The sequence below is a fragment of the Sinocyclocheilus rhinocerous genome, unplaced genomic scaffold (assembly GCF_001515625.1).
Source record: "Sinocyclocheilus rhinocerous isolate Xijiao unplaced genomic scaffold, SAMN03320098_v1.1 scaffold1648, whole genome shotgun sequence".
NCBI lineage: Eukaryota > Metazoa > Chordata > Actinopteri > Cypriniformes > Cyprinidae > Sinocyclocheilus > Sinocyclocheilus rhinocerous.
Window position 1 is genome coordinate 205,017 of NW_015647958.1, and position 7,060 is coordinate 212,076.

Here is a 7,060-nt window from a genome sequence, read left to right on the forward strand (position 1 = left end):
AAAAAAAAAAAAGTTCAGAAGCAATATGGTCTCAAAGAAAGCATTTAGAATTGTGAGTGTGCATTACAGATGTTGAGAGCCGCGACTCTGCTTCACAGGAGCTCACCAATAAATGCCTCCCTGCCAGTCAGGCTCATTTAATACTGCATGCACTGCTAAATACCTCCCCCATCACTCTTTCTCAGTCCCACACACATATAGTGCAGTTTACAGGCTCTTCACAGAGACAATATGTACAAGCTGAGGAAAAAATAGAGGAAGGGAGATAGAGGGAATGGAAGAGAGAAAGAGCGTCTGAGAGGAAATACTATTATGTAAATGTGGCTGCGGGTTGGGGTGAAATTATTTTGGTGTCGCGCGATTAGGGGCCTCATCTGTTATTGATGTGAGCGGAGAGGAGAGCCATTACAGAGGGGCTGTGTCAAAAATGACCCCCGAGAAAACTGTGACCCCAGAGAGAAATCCAGAGAGCAAGGAATACAGTTGAAATGGAATTCCAGTGAATTTCAGATAGGCTACGTGCTTGTTATTTAGTCAAAATCAATAAAAGTATTTTTTTGTTGTTGTTTTTCTCTTTTACTCTGTTTTTCTTCGTTTCATCTCAATTTATTTTACAAACCCCATTCCTTTACACATTTTTTCTCTCTCTCAATGTCTGGCTTCTCTCCAATCTTTGCCCCAGCTGTGGTGTGTGCGAGTGTGCGCCGCGTCTATATGTGAAATGTGTGTGTGCATCATGGGCGCTGATGTGTTGCGTAGCTTCAGAATTGACAACACTTACAGGCTAAAATGAGAATCATCCATCTTCACTAGGCTGCTGTCAGAGGCAGGGCCAAACTTCATAATCCCCAATTACTAGCGCTAACCTCCCCATCTGCATACACACATGATGAGGGGGCGGGTGCGAGCCGCATAAATAGAGAGGAAATGCCTCAGACTGAAACAGAGAAACAGACAGTGGAAAGGAGTCAGGGATGGAGAGAGAGAGAGGGAGGAAGTGGACGGTGTGAGCTGTGATTGGTAAGTTCACAGTCTACTGCCCTCGCCGTGGTGATGAGCACTGAGGTGTTTAAGGGGTCACTGGGATACACACATACATTCATACACAAACACTAACAAACACCCTGCTTACATTGTGTATTAGATAGGGATTTAAAAGTTGTGGTTTTTCAGTTCAGTAATTTTAGTATCTAGAATTACAGTTTTATCCACAATTCTTTTAGTACTTTAGACGAACCTCCCTCTCTCAATAATCTGGGCTAACTACATACATACATACAAACAAACAAACAAACAAATAATTCAGTTTTCTTGCAGTTGAAATGGGATGTGCACAATAGATAGATAGATAGATAGATAGAGGGCTTTAGTTTTACAATTGTTCAAAGGTGGTTGGTAAGATTTCTTAAAATGTTTTTGAAAGAAGAAATCTCTTATGCTCACCAAGGTTGCATTTATTTGATCAAAAATACAGTAAAAACAGTAATATTGTGAAATATTATTACATTCTTAGTTATTAATTATTCTCAATTATTACATTATTAATTCTTAAGAAATCATTCTAATTTTCTGATTTGGTGCTCAAGAAACAAAACAAAAAAAAATTTTGTGGGCTTGCGGCAACCACATGTGATGACCCCGGGCTGGACTCCGCACTGCACATTTTATTCCCAGTGTTAGAGTACGTTTGCACTTTTTTACACATTTATGCATAGTAAAGGCAACAGTCTTTAAAAAGCTAAATTAAATATTAATAATGTCAGATTATGTAAATGTTACCTTTTTATTTTTTCCATTTTATTGATTTATTTTTTATTATTTATTTATATTTTGATATTTATATTTTGATGTATGTCACCATACATCAGTTTGAGAACTTCTGCATTAGCATATATGTGGCCTCTGTAATTCTGATGTCTTTATTTATTTATTTTTTTTACATGTAAATGCAGTTTATTATAACTATAACTTTATAACTTTAACTATAACTTTAACTTTATTTATTATAACTATAACTTTCATATCTTTAAATACAGAACATCATATGGACAACTAGTCAGTAATTATGCAGATGTAAAAGCTGAACATGTGCTTGGCTTAAGTCGGATATGACGAAAGCAATGAATTGTGGTTCATTAAAGAGTCACTTTGACAGATTCAGTGAGTGTCTGCAAAATTGTAAATGTGTAACTTTTAGGAGTACAAATATAGATGGACAGACACGGACTAAAATCCACAAAACTCTTCCTGAAATCAAATTATGTGGTTCTAGTAGTTTTTGTTTTTTTAATGGAACCCATTCTGAGTGGACAGAGAGGATTAGTATGCCCAGTAAAAAAAGCACAAGCTTAGTTGCAGCTTAACATTTATTTACAGATATATTAAAGTGGATGGTAATAGCTTGTAATGACGTAACTGTACGGTAACAGCAGGGGCAGGTGTACTATCAGGACTTTGTTGGGGTTTAATTCACTCCTAATCAGGGTTATTAATAACCTCCTCCTGGACTAAAACAGAAGCGACATCCACTTCCCAAACTCTGCCATCAAACCACATCCACACCTGAGTGACAAACCCCATTATCGCCAATGGAGATGAATCACTGTGGGTGTGGGGTGGGACAGAGATCATTGTAAGTAATTGGTCATGAAAGCACACAAACGGGGTCAGTCTGAGGTCGGCCACATACATCACCTGGATCTATGCCACCACTTCTCATTAGTGTTGACTACGTACCTGTGTGCCATTCACAAACACATGATGAGGGTTAACATGCATTTCATGAAGTTGATTTTCTTCCATTGTAGCCATCTAATGAAATCTCTCTCCAGACATCTGATTACTCGGCTATGGCGTCTTTGGCTGGCGGACTGGAGGAGATGAAGAACAGCTTGGCCAATCAGACGGGAGCAGAACTGGGTTCCACTGTTGCAGGGCCTCAATCGTATCCACTTGTGTCTGGTAAGCAAACTACCTATATGTTAAAAACACACACATACACAATTTCACTTTCACTGTGGAGTTTTCCCAGATGTTTGCTTATCAAAGCGACCCATTCCACCCAAGTCCAAATTGTGAGAGAAAATGTAAAAATTATTAAAATAAGAAAATAACTTTTTTTTTTTTTTAATTCAGACTACAGAGAAAAAAAAAACAGAATTTTAAGATATGAACTTGCAATTACGAGAAAAAAGTCAGAATTGTGAAATAAAAAGTGACAATTGCCTTTTTTATTTTGTATTTTTTTATTCTGTGACAGAAACAAGCTTTGTTTAGTAGATAAAAAGCTAAAAAAAAAAAAAAGCTTGCTTTGTTTAGTGGATAAAAAAAATGTAAGGCTTAAATTATTCAAAAAACACAGAAATGGAAATTACTATGTTGGAACTGGAATTAAACAGCAGACACTTTTGTCTGAGATCTGCTAGGCTTCTTCTGTATTATAGCTGTGTTAAACATGTATTAGAACCGCCCGATTGTGGATCAGCTTGCAGTGGGCAGCTCAGAGGTGAGATGAGAGTGTTATCAGACCTGTTAAACAGTGCTCAGTGATTCAGATTCACACTCTATATCCTAAGGGACAGAGGGAGTGGATGGAGACCTGTAATTACTATATACACGTCTCGTTCTCTCCCTTACTGGCTCACTCCATTTGGGAGTAAGGGAGCGCTAATTAAGAGCTGCTTGGACAGAAGCCCTAACGAGGGAATCATGGAATTGGGATTTGTGGACCATCTGACAAGGTAGAGCGAAACCTGTATGTCTAGACTGTGTGTGTGTTTGTGCTTGCGTGCGTGTGTGTGTGTGGAAGGAGAGAAAGCCAGAATGAATTACAAACAGAGCTTGCCTCATAATGGACCTCTTGTTTGCATAATGGCGCCCCCTATTGGCAGAAATGAACATTTTATTTTTACATTTATGATAACTAACAATTTTTATCAATTTACAAATTATACATTCAAGCAATGACATTTATACTGGAATGCAGAAAAAAATATTAAAAATATAAAGGGAAACAAAAACTTTTTTTTTTATTTTGTCTATTTTTTATCTCTCGTTTAGTTTATAGAAATGTGATGAGATCGAGAAGTGACACAAGTAGCCCCCTCTACTACATATATACCATTTTTTCCCAATGATTTTATCTCTTTTTTTTTTAGCAAGAAAATCTTTTCCTGTCTACCCTCTTTCATTCTTCTCTTTTCTGACAACGTCTCTCAGAGGACTAGGCCTTGTCTGTTCTTCCTCTGAAGAGTTCATCTCTCTCTGTCCTTCGCTGTTGCCCTGTCCACTGACCCAGAGTGGATTAGTATCCAGTCTTCACTAATGTCTTCCTGTCACCTAACATGGACAACTCCCCAACATGGCAAACAGCAGAACAGAGAGTGTGAGACTCTGTGTGTAAAGGGTGCTTTCACACTAGCACTTTTGGTGCGCACCCGGGTTCGATTGACGTCAGAGTTCGGTACGTTTGGATGATGTGAACGCTGTCTTCCACTGAGCGAGTGGTCTGGGGTACGGTTCAAGTGAACTCTGGTACGGTTCGCTGCTGATGTGAACGCAATCGTACCAAATCACGGAAGTGAACCGCTATTAATGACGTATTATTTTATAAAAATGTGTGTTTGTGTGTTTCACTCACTTTCTTGACGAGCGTGACTGACGCGCTGCAAGCAGAGAGCTGTATATCTCATTTCTGTTCACCTTCAGAGTACTTTAGAGCATTTGCAGTACATTCGTAAGACAGACGTAAGTGCCGTTATGTACCGAATCGTTACTAAGCAACGGGGTAAACAGCTGCTGGCTTGATGACACAAACGAACCGCGGTTCGGACCCAAATAATATAATGTGAACACAGTCCAGCGGGGGCAGGGGGAGGGGGGAGCAATCGAACTCGAGTTCGGACCAAGTAATCGAACCAAGTGTGAAAGCACCCTAACTGTGTCAGGTCAAGGTACATTTGTTTTTAAATGCTAAACATGCATTAATTACCAATATTTTGGTATGTTACGTTTTACATTTTGGCTGCTTCTGGCATTGTTCATTGCTAACATATTGCTGAAAAGCTTATATTTGCTTATATACGCTTATATTATGTTTATGGCAGGCTCCATTCTGACAACTTACCCCAATGCTTGTGACAGCATGCCCCTTTTTGTATGGTACTTTGAATTTATTGAAAGGATAGCATCTTCATTTTCAAGGGGGTCCTAAAAACACAAAAACAAAACATTACAACATAAACAAAACCATACACAACATGTACACACACAAATATACAAAACAGAAGACATGCTCAACCAATCCCCTATATCCACAGTAGGATTACAATACAAGCAATGTCATATATAAACAGAATCAACCTAATAAAACTTAAAAGCATACACAAATTATTTTGAGATAAGAAAATAAAGATGACCTAAAGCAATAAAGGGAAGTAACAAATCTCAAAGCTTAACATAAATCTACACAAGGAGTTGTAAACCACATTAAGAGGCTTCAGATAAGTATCAGAGGTATTTTGATATATGATATCAGCATAATCAATAAGAGATAATATTACCTGAGAAATATTTCTTTTCCTAACTTGACGTGTAAAACTATATGGAACAACAAAGTAAATGCAAACAACCGTATGTTCTATTAACAATATAATCAATATGGGGCTTAAAAAATGTCATAATCAAAAGTAATATTCAAATCAAAAGTAAAAGAATGACACCGTCGCGTGCCAAATAACTGTCACAAACGCTTCTGTGAGGAGCACGGAGCGAGGAACGAGGAGACGTGGAGTAAACTTCTAACAAACAGGCTTTAATTAACATCCAATGGAACTAGGAACACACATGTAGCGGGGAAAGACAAACATTCAATACCAGACAAACTCAGAAAGCACAGACAGTGCTTAAATATATGGGGTAATTGACAACACACACCTGCAACTAATGAAACAATTAACATGGGAAAACTGGGTCATGGAGCACATGGAGAGGGAAAAACACACAGAATGAGTCCAGGGGCGTGACATATCGCCCCTCTCCCGGAAGGCGCGTCCTCACGCCGTAGAACAACAGAGGGGGGGGGGCACGGGTGGGAACTTGGGAGGGGGCTCGGGAGGAGGACGGACACGGGCCGGTAGACAAGAGTCCAGGGAGGTGACGATGGAGGGAGGAGCCAAGGAGGCGACAGGAAGGACTTGGAGCAAGAGGGGCCAAACAGGACCCAGGCCACAGCCATGATGGCGACCCACAGTGGAGCCGACAGGGAGGAGCCATGGAGGAGGAAGGGCCGACGACTCCAGGGGGGCGACCAACGGCTGTGGAGCAGGTGGCGGAGGAGTCCGAGGTGGAGATGGAGAGCCGATGAGCCAGGGTGACGGGGAGGATCAGGAGGGCCAAGGCGGAGCAGATGGTGCCGGCGACTGACGCGGAGGCAGGGATCCGAAAGGCCACAATGGAGCCGGAGCGACAGAGGACTGAGGAGGAGCTGAAGGGATGAAGGAGCCTGACAGAGCCGGAGGGACAAGGAGTGGAGTCCCGAGGCGCAGGATGGTCGACGTCAGACCAAGGCGGAGCCGGAGGGACGAGGTAGCTCAGTGGAGCTAGTGGACTGCCGGGCCATGGCAGAGAGGAAGGAGCTAGGAGCCATGGTGGAGCCGACAGGTCCACGGCCCGAGGCGGAATCCAGGGCTTAGAGGCTGGAGGCGGAGTCAAGGGATACTCCAGCCCCGGCGACACTGGAGGATGGCAGTCCCGTGGAGCTCGCACCGTGCTGATGGTGGGCTGAGGGCGAACAGAGGGGCTGCCAGACGACAGCGGTGGAGGAGGCAGGAGAGGGTGGGGGAGTGGGCATTTGTAAGCCTCTGGGCTTTCAGGGCTGAACTCATGAACGGGAGCCCTCCTTGGGCTGGACGTGGGAACTGGAGCCTTCTCTGGGCTAGACATGGGAACAGGAACTTTCTCTGGGCTAGACATGGGAACAGGAACTTTCTCGGGGCTAAACTCAGGAACTGGAGCTCTCTCTGGGCTAAACTTGGGGACTGGAGCCCTCTCTGGGCTAAAC